We start from the raw sequence: 18,352 nt of genomic DNA, 5'->3' as shown, positions 1-18,352 counted from the left end.
CTTAGACCTAGGGACCTGGTTCTTGCGCATGACACTCCTTCTCATGATGATGAACAATTGTGCCAACTTTCATCAAAATCCCTCTATGCATGAAGAAGATATGGTCCGGACAAAGTCATTCTTGAATTTGACCTTTGACCTCTAAGTGTGACCTTGACCTTAGACCTAGGGACCTGGTTCTTGCGCATGACACTCCGTCTCATGATGGTGAACAACTGTGCCAAGTTTCATCAAAATCCCTTCATGCATGTAGAAGATATGCTCCGGACAAGGTCTGTGGACGCCGCCCGCCCGCCCGCCCGCCAGGGGCGTTCCCATAATACGTCCCGTTTTTCAAACGGGCGTATAAAAACAAAAAAATCGGTCCCGTAAAAATGGAGAAAAGTATAAATTTCTGTCTGATATCTCAATACACCATCTACAGCCAAGCAGGAAATTGTTGGTCGCACCCTCAGATAATCAATAACCGTGTCAAACAGTCCAAAGAGCTATAAAAATAAACTTCTTTGAACAGTCTGACTGTCACTTTGATAATCGGTCCGTAATTAGCATGTGACGCAATCAGTACTAGCGCGGCACATCCTTTAATGTTTGCAGACAGCCGACTGCAATGTATTAAACATTTTTGACTGGTTTCCAAATATGTCTGACTGGATCCAAATCATTTCGACTGGGATCCACTTCTTTTATTTAAAATCCGATGGATGGTTTATTTCAAAAGGCTATGTTTCATCATGGTAAAAAACAAATGGTCACTGCATTTAATCAAAGAGCTATAATTGTACATTATAGGTCTTTGATTTAATGAGACATCACACGGAAAACCAATCAAAATATTTTTTATAATTACTTGATTTGAAAAAATTAAAAGATTCATTTGTTGGGGCTCCAGTTGAAACAAGTGCAGAAAATCGTCTTTGCAACCCGACGGTGCAAAAAAAAAAAGAAAAAAAAATGGACTGGCAAACACGAATGATAAAGAAAATCGGAGTGGTGCTGTTTATCAAATCGGTCTTTTAGAAAACGTTTCAAAATGAAATTTTGTTTACATCAGAAGAGAACATATAACTTTTAAAATGTAGCCGCTTATTAGGGTACAACATAAGTGAAATGAAATATCCGTGGCCAACACGCGTGACCTTTTGGTACTATACATGCGGGAAATTAGATCTCAGCGTTCATATAACGTACACATTCGGTCCGTGGCAGAGTATTCTTAAAATACCGAGACCGTTTAGCAGAGAATATGTGTCATGTAATTGTATTTTATAGAATTCCGCCAAAAAATGAGGAAACATCACAAAGTATCTGCCGTGTATACGGTACCGGTCACGTGCGTTGGCTTTTAGACTAGTTACGCACACGGTGTCAATGCCTCGGTAATTTTATCCTTACAAGTATTTTCTCGAAAAAAAATCGAAATTTAAACAAAGTAACAATCACACATAACACTGAATAACTGTCTTCATTGTATGGAAACACGCGGTGACCGGTAACTCAGTTTTAATGCATGACATGATTATATCTTTACTAGATATCACGTTTTACAAAATATGTAATATTGGGAATGCAGTGGGTGGGGTAGCGCCGATGTCAGGATTTTCGTTTAGGACCGATTGAGTTATCAAAATTTCCGGAGCCCTGTTCATGACAGTGTACACAGATAAAGCTGGAAGCAAGAAGGTCACAAGGCTTCATGACAGTATACACAGGTAAAGCTGGAAGCAAGGCTACCAATCTTCATGACAGTGTACACAGATAAAGCTGGAAGCAAGAAGGTCACAAGGCTTCATGACCGTGTACACAGATAAAGCTGGAAGCAAGAAGGTCACAAGGCTTCATGACAGTGTACACAGGTAAAGCTGATAGCAAGAAGGTCACAAGGCTTCATGGCAGTATACACAGGTAAAGCTGATAGCAAGGCTACCAATCTTCATGACAGTGTACACAGGTAAAGCTGGAAGCAAGAAGGTCACAAGGCTTCATGACAGTATACACAGGTAAAGCTTGTAGCAAGAAGGTCACAAGGCTTCATGGCAGTATACACAGGTAAAGCTGATAGCAAGGCTACCAATCTTCATGGCAGTATATACAGGTAAACCTGATAGCAAGGTTACCAATCTTCATGACAGTGTACACAGATAAAGCTTATAGCAAGATTACCAATCTTCATGACAGTGTACACAGGTAAAGCTGGTAGCAAGGTTACCAATCTTCATGGCAGTATATACAGGTAAACCTGATAGCAAGGTTACCAATCTTCATGACAGTGTACACAGGTAAAGCTTGAAGCAAGGTTACAAATCTTCATGACAGTGTACACAGGTAAAGCTGGTAGCAAGGTTACCAATCTTCATGACAGTGTACACAGGTAAAGCCTGAAGCAAGGTTACCAATCTTCATGACAGTGTACACAGGTAAAGCTTTAAGCAAGGTTACCAATCTTCATGGCAGTATACACAGGTAAAGCTGATAGCAAGGTTACCAATCTTTATGACAGTATACACAGGTAAAGCTGGTAGCAAGGTTACAAATCTCTATGACAGTGTACACAGGTAAAGCTGATAGCAAGGTTACCAATCTTCATGACAGTGTACAAAGGTAAAGCTGGTAGCAAGAAGGTCACAAGACTTCATGGCAGTATACACAGGTGAAGCTGATAGCAAGGTTACAAATCATGACGGTGTACAGATGTAAAGCTTGAAGCAAGGTTACCAATCTTCATGACAGTATACTGTAAGTGTACTTATATTAGCGCAGCTAAATTTTAGCGCAAACGCCTTGAATTGAGTAGTTTTGACTTATTAGCGCGTACTTATATTAGCGCAGTATCACCAGCGCTAAAATAGCCAGTTGGTGGCTGAATGGTATTCGTAATGAAATCGACCAGGCACGCACATAAAAATGCATAGTTCTACGGTATGACATAAAATCTACATTCGTTTAGGTTAGTGTTAATCTGTATACTGTAAATTTGTACATCTACACAGTGCAGAATGGTGATAATTGTTTGTTTTCAAATTTGCACTTGGTTTTCAAAGCAGTATAATGTTATGGTGACACTTGTTATTAGCGCGACCGGACAAACTGGCGATCTACTCCGAAGGTGTTATATACCATGTTTATGGACAGTGGCGAAGAAAATAAAAAGCAGCTTAATTTACAAAAATAGATGACTTTTGTACTAATATTCAAACAGGTTAAATTATTCTATTCAAAAAATTCTGCAGAATAATAGTAGGGAATGCAGTTATTGTCGTGTTTACATAATTAGTATATATTTCTCTGTGTTCTGTTGCATTGTGATTACGGTATTTTCAATACTATAAATATCACATTTTTTAAGTCTTTCATTTCAGTCTAATATTAGCGCTAGACATGAATTAGCGCATGCCCGATCCCGCTAATAGCGCAAAAATTAGTACTCCGCTAATATTAATACACTTACAGTACACAGATAATGCTGGTAGCAAGAAGGTCACTAGGCTTCATGACAGTATACACAGGTAAACCTGATAGCAAGGTTAGCAGTCTTCATGACAGTGTACATAGGTAAAGCTGGTAGCAAAAAGGTCACTAGGCTTCATGATAGTATATACAGGTAAAGCTGATAGCAAGGTTACCAATCTTCATGACAGTGTACAGAGGTAAAGCTTGAAGCAAGGTTACCAATCTTCATGACAGTGTACATAGGTAAAGCTGGTAGCAAAAAGGTCACTAGGCTTCATGATAGTATATACAGGTAAAGCTGATAGCAAGGTTACCAATCTTCATGACAGTGTACATAGGTAAAACTGGTAGCAAAAAGGTCACTAGGCTTCATGGCAGTATACACAGGTAAACCTGATAGCAAGGTTACCAATCTTCATGACAGTGTACATAGGTAAAGCTGGTAGCAAAAAGGTCACTAGGCTTCATGACAGTATACACAGGTAAAGCTGATAGCAAGGTTACCAATCATCATGACGGTGTACATAGGTAAAACTGGTAGCAAAAAGGTCACTAGGCTTCATGGCAGTATACACAGGTAAACCTGATAGCAAGGTTACCAATCTTCATGACAGTGTACATAGGTAAAACTGGTAGCAAAAAGGTCACTAGGCTTCATGGCAGTATACACAGGTAAACCTGATAGCAAGGTTACCAATCTTCATGACAGTGTACATAGGTAAAGCTGGTAGCAAAAGGTCACTAGGCTTCATGACAGTATACACAGGTAAAGCTGATAGCAAGGTTACCAATCATCATGACAGTGTACAGAGGTAAAGCTTGAAGCAAGGTTACCAATCTTCATGTCAGTGTACATAGTAAAGCTGGTAGCAAAAAGGTCACTAGGCTTCATGATAGTATATACAGGTAAAGCTGATAGCAAGGTTACCAATCTTCATGACAGTGTACAGAGGTAAAGCTTGTAGTAAGGTTACCAATCTTCATGGCAGTATACACAGGTAAAGCTGATAGCAAGGTTACCAGTCTTCATGACAGTGTTAACAGGTAAAGCTGATAGCAAGAATGTCATTAGGTTTCATGACAGTGTACACAGGTAAAGCTGATAGCGAGGTTACCAATCTTCATGACAGTGTAAACAGGTGAAGTTGGTAGCAAGAAGGTCAGTAAGTTTCATGACAGTATACACATGTAGAATTGGTAGCATTGTACACAGGTGAAGCTGATAGCAAGATAACTAATCTTCATGGCAGTGTACAAAAGTAAAGCTGGTAGTGAGGTCACCGAACATCATAGCAGTATACACAGCTAAAGCTTATAGCATGGTAACCAAGCTTTATGACAGTGTACACAGGTAAATCTAGAAGCGAGAAGGTCACTGAGGTTCATGGCAGTGCACACAGGTAGAACTGATAGCAAGGTCACTGAGCTTCATGGAAATGTACACAGGTAAATCTCGTAGCAAGGTTACTGAGCTTCATTGCAGTGCACACAGGTAAAACTGGTAGCAAGGTCACTGAGCTCCCTGGCAGTGCACACAAGTAAAACTGGTAGCAAAATGAGTGAGCTTTATGGCAGTGTGCACAGGTAAAACTGGTAGCTAGGTCACTGAGCTTCATGGCAGTGCACACAAGTAAAACTGGTAGCAAAATGAGTGAGCTTTATGGCAGTGTGCACAGGTAAAACTGGTAGCCAGGTCACTGAGCTTCATGGCAGTGCACACAAGTAAGGCTGGTAGCAAAGTCACTGATCTTCATGGCAGTGCACACAGGTGAAACTGGTTGCAAGAAGGTCACTGAGCTTCATGGCAGTGCACACTAGTAAAACTGGTAGAAAAATCACTGACCTTCATGGCAGTGCACACAAGTTAAGATGGTAGCAAAGAAACTGAGCTTCATGGCAGTGCATACAAGTAAAGATGGTAGCAAAGAAACTGAGCTTCATGGCACACAGGTATAACTGGTCGGAAGGTCACTGATCTTCATGGCAGTGCACAAAGGTAAAGCTGATAGCAAAAAGGTTGCTGAGTTTCATGGAAGTGCACACTTGTAAAGCTGGTAGCAATGTTACTGAGCTCAGTGGCAGTCTGCACAGGTAAAACAGGTAGCAAGGTCAGTGAGTTTCAATGCAATACACACAAAATCTGGAAGCAAGAAGGTTGCTGAGCTTCATGGCAGTGCACACAGGTAAAGCTTCTAGCAAGGGCACTGAGCTTCATGGTAGAGTTCATAGGTAAAACTGGTAGCAGGAAGGTCACTAAGCCTCATGGCAGTGCACACAAGAAAAGCTGGTAGCAAAGACACTAAGCTTCATGGCAGTGCACACAAGAAAAGCTGGTAGCAAAGACACTAAGCCTCATGGCAGTGCACACAAGAAAAGCTGGTAGCAAAGACACTAAGCCTCATGGCCGTGCACACAAGAAAAGCTGGTAGCAAAGACACTAAGCTTCATGGCCGTGCATACAGGTAAAACATGTAGCAAAGTCACTGGCTTTATAGCAGTTCCCTGGGTAAAACTGGTTAGTCTACTGTAATAAATGATATTGCCAATATTAAATGATGAACCAGTCCATTTTAGAATATAACAAAAGAATTTTATTTTTCAGAGGGATGTTTCTTACTCCTGATCATATAAAAATGATACATCTAGAGAGGCAGGTACACAGATTTGTATGACCCTAACTGGAGTGCACAGTCAGACAAAATGGCTCCTGATGCTGATGTCCAGCTTTCCCAGGAACAGAAAAAGATGGATTATTATGTAAATCTTTTAATTTGCATTTGGAATGACCAGCAGTTACAACCCAGTTTTCTGCTGTACTTCTAATATTTGTGACATTTTTACCAGTACTAACACAAGCAGTGTGACACTAAAATTAGAACCAGGAGTTAAAGGGAATTCCTATAGTTTTTTATGCGCATCTTTCTGCGCAGCCGACACTTTCTATGGAAAACTGAAGTGAAGTCAACATTTGTTGAAACGTGACAGACAATCTTAAATATGAGGAATCTTGAATGAAATAACATTTTTGATAAGTTTTATCAGTAATAAAATGTTGATACTGGTTTATGTTGTATTGACAAGACTTAGTATCATGCCTGACAGGTATCTTGCCATTTTTGTGGTTGTGCTTTCACACCACATTTTAGTACAATGACAGTGTTGTTCATGTAATGTAAGACAATTGGCTTAGTACTGATAAGACAATACCTCCTTTCTGATTATTTAGTATTCAATTATAGAAAGAATTAAGAATTTTTAAAACTTTTTTTTAACTTCTAGCAGATATACAATTGTAATCAATCTGGTCAGCTTCACGCCATTTTTCGTCCGAACAATTGTTGTATTCAAGCGGTCTTAACATAAAATTTAGCCTGGTGACCCATACATTTTTAGCCATTTTTATGCTCACAATACAATTATTTATACACAAGAAAAACAGGGAAAAAATCTATGAAACAGTTTTTTCAAAATAAAAAAAAAAAAATATTCTTCACTATGGGTATTTTTTATTGAAAAATATTCACAAAAGTAAATATGAACAAGATTTTTTTTTCATTTGTACCCATTATTGTAAGGATATAGTATTACATATATGACTATGATATCAAATAAGTATAAAATAAAATCTGTAACGAGAATAAACCTTATTGTGCTGTCTTGATGTATATTTTGGTTGGTATTTATAAAAAAGCGGAAAATGTTGAAAAATCGCTGACAGTTTCAGCAACAGTGGGTGTGTTCAAAACTATTTTTCACAAAAACAAGCCTGGTGACCCATTGTTTTTATTTGTTCATTGTTTTCAGCACAAATTTTCCTATCATATATGTGAATTAAAAAAAAATCTGTGAAAGGAAAAAAACTATAGGAATTCTCTTTAATGTATAAACAGTATTGTTTTCAGAAAATAGGAGCTAGTCTAAATTGTAACTTGGTGTAAATGGAATGTTGCTGTACTCTGTGTCATAGAATATCAGTTTAAATAATATTGATTAATGGGCTATGTTCCATGCTGTCATGTTGAAAATATCCAATATTTTGATGTTTCTCCCACTTTCAATAATGCTATAATTTTTCACATTTATTTATTAAAGCCATATTATTATAGGTTATACGCTTTGTATCGGGAAATATGCACGAGTTCTTCAGCGGAAATATTGCGCGACTTTAGGAGCGCAATATTGTTCCGCAGAAGAACGAGTGCATATTTCCTGATGCAAAGATAATAACCTTTTTATTTTATACGCATCTACATGTATAAATATTATGTAAATATCATAAATATGTGCAATAGCCTGAATAAGATTGACAATACTGAACTAAATAGAAAAAAATAGTGCAACAACACACACTGAATTACGTCACGCACCCGAAATGAAATTCAGGTGTCAGTGTATGAAAAAATATTGATGTTTCTGGTACCAGTGTAACTTAATGGGGAATAGAAACGAGTATGTAAAAGCAACATTTTCAGACCTGTTGAAACCAAAGGTTATATTTTTTTGTGATAATGAAATAAAACCAATTGTAAAAGAGAGTGAGATAACATTTTGTTGGAACCTAATGTTACAGGTATTTCTCATACAAAAAAAAAAAAGATCTGAATGATGTTTTAATTCTGGTGTGTAGTCACAGTGCCCATATGTTTGCTCCTTAGTTAATTCTTCCATACTTAGCACTTTGCATTTGAGCTGTTACTTTTAAACTAATTAAGGGATTCTTGGGAAACTTTACACAGATTTTAATCATGTTGAGTAGTTGTGTCAGGTGCGAGTCTGGTTTGTTCCTCCAAGGTCAAGTTTATAGCTGAAGGCACTTCACTTCCTGGAGTATTACACTTTGACAAATGCCCTGTCTCTTTGTGCTCTGACTGTCTACGCTATTAGTGAGTCAGTTTGTTTGTCAGAGTTACAAAAATCATTAAAAATTTTAATCAGAAGATTTTCCAGCAAATTTACAGGCATTTGAGACTTTTTTGACAGATTTATTATGAGTTTATTTCTTTTTGACATACTTGCCAACCAAATACACAGTGAAACTTATTACACATACAAATGAGCCGCGCCATGAGAAAACCAACATAGTGGCTTTGCGACCAGCATGGATCCAGACCAGCCTGCGCATCCCCGCAGTCTGGTCAGGATCCATGCTGTTCGCTTTTAAAGCCTACTGCAATTAGAGAAACCGTTAGCGAACAGCATGGATCTGACCAGACTGCATGAATGCGCAGGCTGGTCTGGATCCATGCTGGTCGCAAAGCCACTATGTTGGTTTTCTCATGGTGCGGCTTAAATATCCATCGTGAAGTTCCTATTGTTCTTGAGAGACTTATTTTTGTGAATCTCGACAACACAGCAGAAAATTCCAAATTTTTATGCTGACAGTATTTTATGATTTTGTTCCATCATATTCATACTGATTTTTTTTTCAGGCATACTCCGGTTACAGATTTGCAGTAGCTGTCAGCAGCCAAGAAGAACCAATGGCCATTCTGAATAAAAGACCCACATGATCAGACAAGTTGGCAAGATGACAAGTCCATGCAAAGTGTGCTGACATTCTGCCAAAGATTGGAGATATCTCCGGCAGACTTTAAACTCCTTAGATTTAAGATTAAAAGATAATTGTGACTTAAGACTACATGTATGTAGTTTTCAGTCAAACACCATTTCTTTTTTTCTTTTTTGTATTTTTTCAACAATTCAAGGTCTGGAAAATGATAATATTGGATACATGTTTTTATCATGAAATAAAAAAAAGAAGGTTTTCATTGTTTACAGGTGTTTGGAGTGAATATTTATAAAGTGACTGTGTCTTTAAGATATCGAGTGTTGTCTGCAAGAATGCAGTAATTCGTAATTTTGTTTTTGAAAAGTTTCCAGGAAATTCAAAAAATTCCTTTTTTGTAAAGAAACAGATCTTTTGATACGTGGGAACAAATTAAATAACTTTTACAAAGAAATTCTTCATATATGTCCAGAGTCACTCTGAGATATTTGACTTTCATTTACTTACAACTGTATTGCATGTCTTCTCTAAGTTTTAGCAGTCAAATCATTACTGCAAAAATGTTGTAACTTTACTTACTACACTTTTATACTTCTTTACTTTTTTATTGGACTGTAAGTTATTTTTATTGATATCTATAAATCTACTACCACAGTTTTACATTTGACAAAACTAGAAATGCTTCTTTTTTAATATTTTTGACAATTTTGCCCATTGTTTCATAAACAAAATAATCTGGAAATTAACATCTTGGTACACTATGTATCATTACATGACTGCTTCTGTAAGTCTGCATAGTTTGTGCAATTGATCAGTCTATAGTTCAACACATAATATTTACATTTGCCCTTATTTCTTTTCCATTGAAAATTATGACGTTCATTTCATATGAACAGCAAAAGTTAAGGCACGAAATTTACGTCATCGCTGCTTAGGGATAACTGTACGCTGTTTGGAAGACGTTCGCATATAGTCATGGGGAACGTTCCTTAGATGACGTCGCAATTCTTCCGTGTGTTGAACAGAATGGCCGGGAAGCTGATTTTAATGTTAAATGCCACAGAATATGTGCAATTTATAATATTATTTTGTTTTACAGATGGAAAGGAAATATAATGTAAATACATGTATAAGAAATGAAACTATTTTTTTTTGGTGTTCATGCGAAATGAACGACAGAATAGGATCGGCAGATTAAACATGAATCGCTAGTGCGATTCATAGATTTGCCGATCCTATTCTGTCATTCATTTTGCATGAACACCAATAAAAAATTATTTCATTTCTTAAATTTTGCTTGGCTAAAGTCAAAATTTGGAGAGAAAAAATGGAAATTTATTTCTGATGTCATGTAATATATCATTTATGGAATAGCATGTGAACATTATTCAAAGTTATTACGCGACTCCTTATATAAATCTCCAGGCTATAGTTTGTGCTATGTCTGTATTCATGAGATTTTTACTAGGCTACTAATTAAAAGAATTTACAAGAAAATTATGAAAACTGATTACTTGTGTCACTTTTATAAACTAATAAAGCGAATGCTTTGCAAGTCAATAGTAAAAACTATTATATTTGATCAGTTTTCTGATTCTGGATCTTCTGATAGCAGTATTATTAGTCTTGACTATTGACCAGCAAGCCATTCAGAAAGTTTATACTCTTGACCATTGGTCCCTTTGGACCTCCATAAATAGAATACAGCTATCTACCTTAAGTGGTCAATGGTTAAAATTATTCAGTCGAAGAAAATGGCTATACATGCTCAGCAGAAAACTTCTGACCAAGACAATGTCTACGTTAATAGTTTACTGATGATAGTCAATAGTAGATGGTAGTTGTTTGAAGTGGGACATATTTCTCAATGGCTGTTATACCTCACAATATTCAAAACAAATACAGAAGCTAGTTAAGTGTTTTATAAATCCTTCTTATCACATACTTGTTGGGCTTTTTTGCCATTAAGTTACTATGGAACCAGAAATGTCAATATTTTTGTTGTCTGAATTTTATGTCAATTGGGTGACATAATGTCATTTTAATGCATGTTTTAATGTTAATTTATATCAGTATTGTCATTTTTAGCTCAACTATACGAAGTATATGGAGAGCTATCCTACTCAACCCAGCGTCGACGTCCTGCATCCCCACCTTGGTTAAAGTTTTTTTTACACTTTCTCTTTTTTCTCCTTATCTCTATAATAACTTGATGGATTTGTTTCAAACTTAAAATAGTTATTCCTCATCGTCACCCACATAATATGGCACAAGAGCCATAATTCTCACACCAATATTTCATGAATTATCTCCCCTTTTTACTTAGAATTTCAGGTTCAAGTTTTGATACACTTTCACTCTGTCATAATTATTACTAAATGGATTTGATTCAGACTGAAAGTAGTTGTGCCACATCATCTCCCACATCATATGACACAAGGTCCATAACTCTGGTACCAATGTTTAATGAATTATCCCCCACTTTTACTTAGAATTTCAGGTTAAAGTTTTGATGCACTTTCACTCTATCTCAGTTATTACTAAATGTATTTGATTAATCCCCCGCCACAAGTGGTGGGGGGTTATAGGAATGGTCTCCGTCCGTCCTTCCTTCTGTCCTTCCGTCTGTCTGTCCGTAACACTTTCGTGTCCGCTCCATATCTCCTAAACCCCTTGAAGGATTTTCATGAAACTTGGGTCAAATGATCACCTCATCAAGACGATGTGCAGATCTCATGAGTCAGCCATGCCAGCTCAAGGTCAAGGTCACATCTCAAGGTCAAATGTTTGAGCCTTCCATTTTGTGTCCGCTCTATATCTCCTGAACCCCTTGAAGGAATTTTATAAAACCTGGGTCAAATAATCACCTCATCAAGACGATGTGCAGAACCTATGAGTCAGCTATGCCGGCTCAAGGTCAAGGTCACAACTGAAGGTCAAAGTTTTTAGCCTTCCATTTTGTGTCCCTTCTATATCTCCTAAACCCCTTGAAGGATTTTCATCAAACTTTGGTCAAATGATCACCTCACCAAGACGATGTGCAGAACTCATGAGTCAGCTATGCTGGCTCAAAGTCAAAGTCAAAACTGAGGGTCAAAGGTTTGAGCCTTCCATTTTGTGTCCGCTTTATATCTCCTAAACCCCTTGAAGGATTTTCATCAAACTTGGGTCAAATGATCACCTCATCAAGGCGATGTGCAGAACTCATGAGCCAGCCATGCTGGCGTAAGGTCAAGGTCACAACTCAAGGTCAAAGGTTTTAGCCTTCCAATTCGTGTCCGCTCTATGTCTCCTAAACCCCTTCAAGGAATTTTATAAAACTTGGATCAAATGATCACCTTATCAAAACGATGTGCAGAACTTATGAATCAGCCATGCCGGCTCAAGGTCAAGGTCACAGCTTAGGGTCAAAGGTTTGAGCCTTTTATTTTGTGTTCACTCTGTATCTCCTAAACCCCTTGAAGGATTTTCATCAAACTTTGGTCAAATGATCACCTCATCAAGAGCTCATGTGTCAGCCATGTCAACTCAAGGTCAAGGTCACAACTCAAGGTCAAAGGTTTGAGCTCTGTATCGCCTAAACCCCTTGAAGGATTTTCATGAAACTTCGGTCAAATGATCACCTCATCAAGACGTTGTGCGGAATTAATGAGTCAGCCATATCAGTTCAAGGTCAAGGTCACAGTGAAAGGTCAATGGTTTCACTATCCATAACAGTGACGGGGAATTTAGCTGTCTTTCAGACTGCCTTGTTCAAACTTAAAATAGTTATTCCACCTTATTACCCACATCATATGACACAAGGTTCATAACTCTGGCACCAATTTTTCATGAATTATGCCCCATTTTACTAAGAATTTAAGGTTAATTTTGATGCTTTTTCACTATCTTGGTAATTACTAAATGGATTTGATTCAAACTTGAAGTAGTTGTTCCACATCATCACTCACATTATCACTCACATCATGACACAAGGTGTATAACTCTTGCACCAATATTTTATGAATTATGCTCCCTTTTTGCTTAAAATTATACTTATTTAGTGTTTTGATACACTTTATCTTTATCGCTCTTATAACTTAATATTTTTGACACAGACTCAAGCTATTGTGCAATATCTTCATCCACCATTGGAGTCATGAAGCACTCCAGTGACAGCACCAGCTTCCTCAGATGTGCTCAGTTTCACTATCCAGCATTGAAATAGTTGAGCACGCTGTCTCCTGTGACAGCTCTTGATATTCTGGGTATAGAACAGATTTGTAATATTTCTTTGATGTATATGTGTGTAGATATGTATGTAATGAATAGACTGTTAGCTTTTTATTGAGAAATATGCACTCATTCCTTAACAAAATAATAATTATTTTGTGCTCCTAAATGTGTGCAATATTTCAGTTGCAGAATTCACGGCATATTTTTCTATACAAAGCTAATAACCAATAGAAATATGGTAAGAATTATTTACTAAACACTCAATAATTGTCTAGCTATTTTGTAATCTTGTATGAAAAAGTATCAAAAAATATTTCTAGAACATGAGGAAGAATTGACCTCATGACCGATATGGCAGAAAATTGATATCAGGGGAGACAACGGCTATATGGTATTGGTAACGGGTGACCGGCATTGCGATGTCAATATCTATTGCCTCCGGGTATCATCACCTGGATGTTTATTTCAATTTCAAGAGGTTTTCCATAATAAATTAAACAAGCTTAATTGACATGCACTTTTAGTTACAAACTATGTAAAAGAAGGGACCTTTCATAAGAAATTTAAAGTCATTTTTACCAAAACAATACTTAATATGTAGTTTCTTAAAATTTTGTCTTTCAAGTCACAAAATATCAATAAATAAAACAAATAATTTTTAGAATTGACATTGTAAAATCATGTCAATTTATAATAGTTAATTCTGCTCTTTCTTTTTTGTGTGACATGTAGTATATGCTATCAAATGTTTCAGACCCCAGGTTAAAATCCTGATAATGACCTTGTTAGATTTTTACAACCACGTCGATTTTTAAGTCACAAAAATACATTATATAAGTTGTGTTTTTTTGAAAACGGTTGATTACAATTTATACTATTACATGTGTAGATTTTATTTGATTTTATTTTTTTACTCTAAAATGGTTCGATATCATACGTATATCAATTAAGTAATTCTTTATATATCGGGAAAGTAAGAAATTTAATGATTCGAAAATTATGGTACGTTTGTAGAATAAATAAAATGAAGACTTGTTTGACTATGTCACCCTTGGTCAAATTGATCATTTTCTCTTTCTTTTAAAAAATATTGGCAGTCAGCATGGTACAGGTATTTTGCCATTTTCAACGTGAATACAACTACACAAATTTTACCAAACTGTTGCAAAATAATAATTACAAAAAAAATGATGCAAGAAAGTAAAATGGCATTACAATTATATTCAAAACGCATTTATAGCCTTATCAGTGTTGTATATGTCTGTGTTGTTTTAACACTCCTTATTTAGTGGTAATTGGGGGCCAATAAAACGGATATATACACGTGATGGATCAACAATTTCTATCAGCTTTCATTCATTAAGATTACAGAATAGAAATGACATTCATGTAAAATCATTTTAAATTGAACATGTACGATCAATTATGAAAGTTTCATAATGACAATTTTCATGATATTTTAACTGCAAAAAAATCATGAAACCAGTTCAAATTTTCACGAAAGTAAAATTATATTTCCACACAATGAAAACAAAATGGTTACGATCATTTTTTTTCTAATTTCATAAAAAAGTTAGTCGATATCATGAAAACATACGTATTGCTGATGCAGTTTAACACTGACTAAAATATTTTTATATTTATCTTGCATTCATGGAAAATTTATCTGTTATCATGATATATGTTTAGTTTTTATTAAAATCGTCATTATTGTTGCAAAAGTTTCATGAAAGTTAAATGGTGGAAAATCAATTCCGTTTTAAAACCAGATATTTTATTTACAATAAAAAAAAAATACACTCTTGTACATGAAAATCCTCCAAACATAATTTCCGCCTTTAATTTGACCTAGGCGGACTTTTAATCTATTATGTTTTTTTTCTTTTTAGAACTAGGATATTAACTGCAATATTTAATTGAATTTCTCATGTTGTAAAATTTGTGATACAACACAAAAAGACTTATTCGCGAAGTAAAATTGATTTAAGACTTACACTCATTGTGTCGAATAAAACATCCACTCACAAATTAACTAAACTGATTAAATCATATACTTTAACCTTTTGATAACGATACCGCATGTTCACGTGACATGTCGTCTGCACATGACGCTACAACAACAACTTCGCAAAGAAGTTAATTATTCTTCAAAATCAGTGGAAATTAACCATCTTAGAATGAATCAAATTTTTATTTAACAAAAATGAAATAAATATCATTCAGAAGACAAATTTATTGAGAGTAGGAAACCATTTGCACCTAAGCTTTCATATTAATGGTTTTATCCAAAAAATTACTTTTAAGAAACGCATGTATGAGATTTTTACAAATTTTATAAGGAAAATAGAAGGGGAAAGATGTCGAGATGATGGCATTAAACATCATGTTAAGAACGAATCAAAAATAAAAATAAAATTTAACTTAGAAATACCATGTGATGAATCAAATGTTGAACTTTGGTAATATTTTTGCCCCTAAGGTTTCTTATTTTTAGTAATTTTGTTATTAAGTAAAATGTGAACATGCCCTCCTTATTTCTATATAGAAAATCTAACCGCTATCGATTATTGGCCGGAGGAATATTCTTCGGTATGACTAAATTTAGGAATAAAGTCAACCAATGAATTTCGCACTGGTGCTGTGGTGAGATCTCTGACTCCCATACAAATAACCATAGGACTGGTTTAGTTCCATATTATTTTTTTTGTTCTCATTTTAATTCTTTTGTAACATTTTATTTCCATTAATTCACATTTTGTTTGCTGTTTTCTTTTCTTTTTTGTGCTGAAACTGTTTGGATATGCTGACAGTAAGTCATGTATGTTTAGATCTCAGATGGTTTGAAGATTTTTTGGTCAACATTCTCGTCTTTGATTTACAGAGATTTACATTGAAAACATATTGGTACATTTCTTTCAGTAAATGAATCTTAAAACTTTCCGCTAAACCTGGCACTTGTTTATTCCCTTGTTATCTGTTTATGGAGAAATACCTTCTCCTTTAAATGTGCCAGTTGTAAGACTCAAACCCACATCTCATGAGTGCTAACTAAACAAGATACATCCATCTGCAATACGATATGTTCATTTAGGTGTACATTTAGTAATAGATTCAATATAATTTTTTATTTGATGAAGTTATATTGCTATTTGCCAGGTATATAAGTAAGTAAGAACAATTCTTCGCCAAGACATACGTTTTTGAATACCCTGCCTTTGACACTAGAGTACACTGATCTGTAACTTCATGGCAAGTTCATCTTTCTAAACTGTTTTTAGCTCATCTGAGCCAAAGACTCATGGTGAGCTTTTGTGACCATTCAGTGTGCGTCGTGTGTCCGTCAACATTTTCTAAAAAAATCTTCTTAAAAACCACTGGGCAGAATTACACCAAACTTCACAGGAATGATCCTTGGGTGGTCCCCTTTCAAAATTGTTATTTTACGCTTGTCTGTGTTAGTTTTAAATATTGTTGTTGTTTTTTTCGATTGTTTTTTTTTTCCTGCTTTTCTTCTATTCAATTTACTATCTTAACTCTTCTACCATATAAGTAAGTTTATATCTGAAAATTATATTTTTGTTAAGCATATATTTTTTTCCCTTCTAGTCCAAACAAAAATCCGCCATTTAGTTTAATCTAACATTAATTTGACAGCCAGGGACAGACCGATTTCTAATGTTGGTAAAACTTGTGGTCCAACCCTTTTGTATTATCACACATTTGCAAAGTAACTGAATATTTCTTAATGTACAGTAGTAATATATATGTCTTGATGTAATGATGGTTTGCTGTTGTATATATTTTTATAATTAGACTTTTATGTCCACTTTACCTTAATTCTTTAGGAGCAATAGCTTTGAAACTTTGCAAACTTGTTTATCATCATTAGGTTAATAGACTTTATGTACATTTCTTCAAAAATATAATGGGCCATTTTTTACTTTTATCAACCTACGTACAGTACCTGTTTTCTTCTTTTTACCTGTATATATATGTATATAATTATATATTCTCTTTTTCTTCTCATCCTTATCAGTTTGACATACCATCTGTCTATGACTCTGCAAGGGGTTCAGATGGACAAAAAATGTTAGTATCCATTGGGTTCCTACAATGGATCAAAACTAACCCGTGTTTGCAGTAGATCTTCTGGTGTCTTTTGGTAACTATTTCTTGTTGAAATGTTGAAATAAAATTAAAAGTTTATGTCAGTTGTGTATGTACTATTGTTAGATTGTTTTAATTTGCTTTCCATCAAGTGACTGTTGTCTTTTTCCTCAAATATATATCATGTACCTCAGTGTGATTGTTTGTTTGAAATAAAAAATTGTCCTTTATTTTGTTGTTTTCATTTTTATAGGTCATAGACATCTTCGTACTGAAGGTACACTAATTATTTAATAAGTTTATGTTCATTGTTGGTACTGTTGTGAATTGATACTGATATATATTACAGACCTAAATCAAAATTCTAATATGATAAAATCAGTAAATAAATCAAGCTATGGATGATGTCCCATCTACCTGCTTATATTATAGAGAAACCAAAAAATTATACTATTAAAGGTGTAGGATATTTTGATCTAGTATTTTACATACAAGACCCGAAGAACCAAATATTTTATAGCAGATGCATGTTTTAATTAGTTTTAAAGTTTTTTAAGTTCTATGTTAAAAACAGATGAAACAGCTATGGAAATAGATGTTACGCATAATTACATGGGTAGAAAGGCGCTATTTTTGATGCTGCACATGAACCATTGCAATTACAGCTATAAAGGGAGGTAATAAAAACCAATAGATTCAACTTCAAACTTTGACAAATTTTAGGGGAAAATATTTATATTGGAAATAAGATTTAACAAGAAATTAATGTATTTTATGTTGTTAATGGAAAGTGTGGCAGCCACATTTTAAACAAAAACGAGCCTTTAGCCTGCTGGCAGCAAGTGTTTGTCTGTGTACTGCTACATGTACTAAAAACTGGAAGTCTTTTTTTTTTTATAATCGATTGATATTGCATGATATTTAATTATGAATGTAGCTCCTTATAATATTTTACAAACCTAGAAAAATTTAACACATTGGATAGGGATTTTCAACATCTCGTTATCTGAAGTAAATATCAAAAGATGAAATATTTTAGTGATAGTTGGGCATTGGATATCTTTAATCAAAGAC

General features: G+C 35.1%; 1 long non-coding RNA gene across 2 annotated transcripts; it reads left to right on the top strand.

Annotated features, from left to right (window-relative positions):
• The first annotated feature begins 1,131 nt into the window (after nt 1–1,131).
• On the top strand, nt 1,132–17,508 carry LOC123565712 (uncharacterized). 2 transcript variants are annotated; one of them, XR_008372082.1, is made up of 3 exons: nt 1,132–1,492; nt 6,053–6,207; nt 8,880–17,508. It is a non-coding gene; the product is annotated as an uncharacterized LOC123565712 (long non-coding RNA). The 2 variants fall into 2 exon arrangements; XR_008372081.1 differs by having other exon boundaries at nt 1,140–1,856.
• Nucleotides 17,509–18,352: the final 844 nt, after the last annotated feature.

This window comes from Mercenaria mercenaria, chromosome 8 (assembly GCF_021730395.1).
Source record: "Mercenaria mercenaria strain notata chromosome 8, MADL_Memer_1, whole genome shotgun sequence".
NCBI classification, from domain to species: Eukaryota; Metazoa; Mollusca; class Bivalvia; order Venerida; family Veneridae; genus Mercenaria; species Mercenaria mercenaria.
The sequence above is the reverse complement of the archived record's forward strand: the minus strand, read 5'-3'. Positions and strand labels throughout refer to the sequence as shown.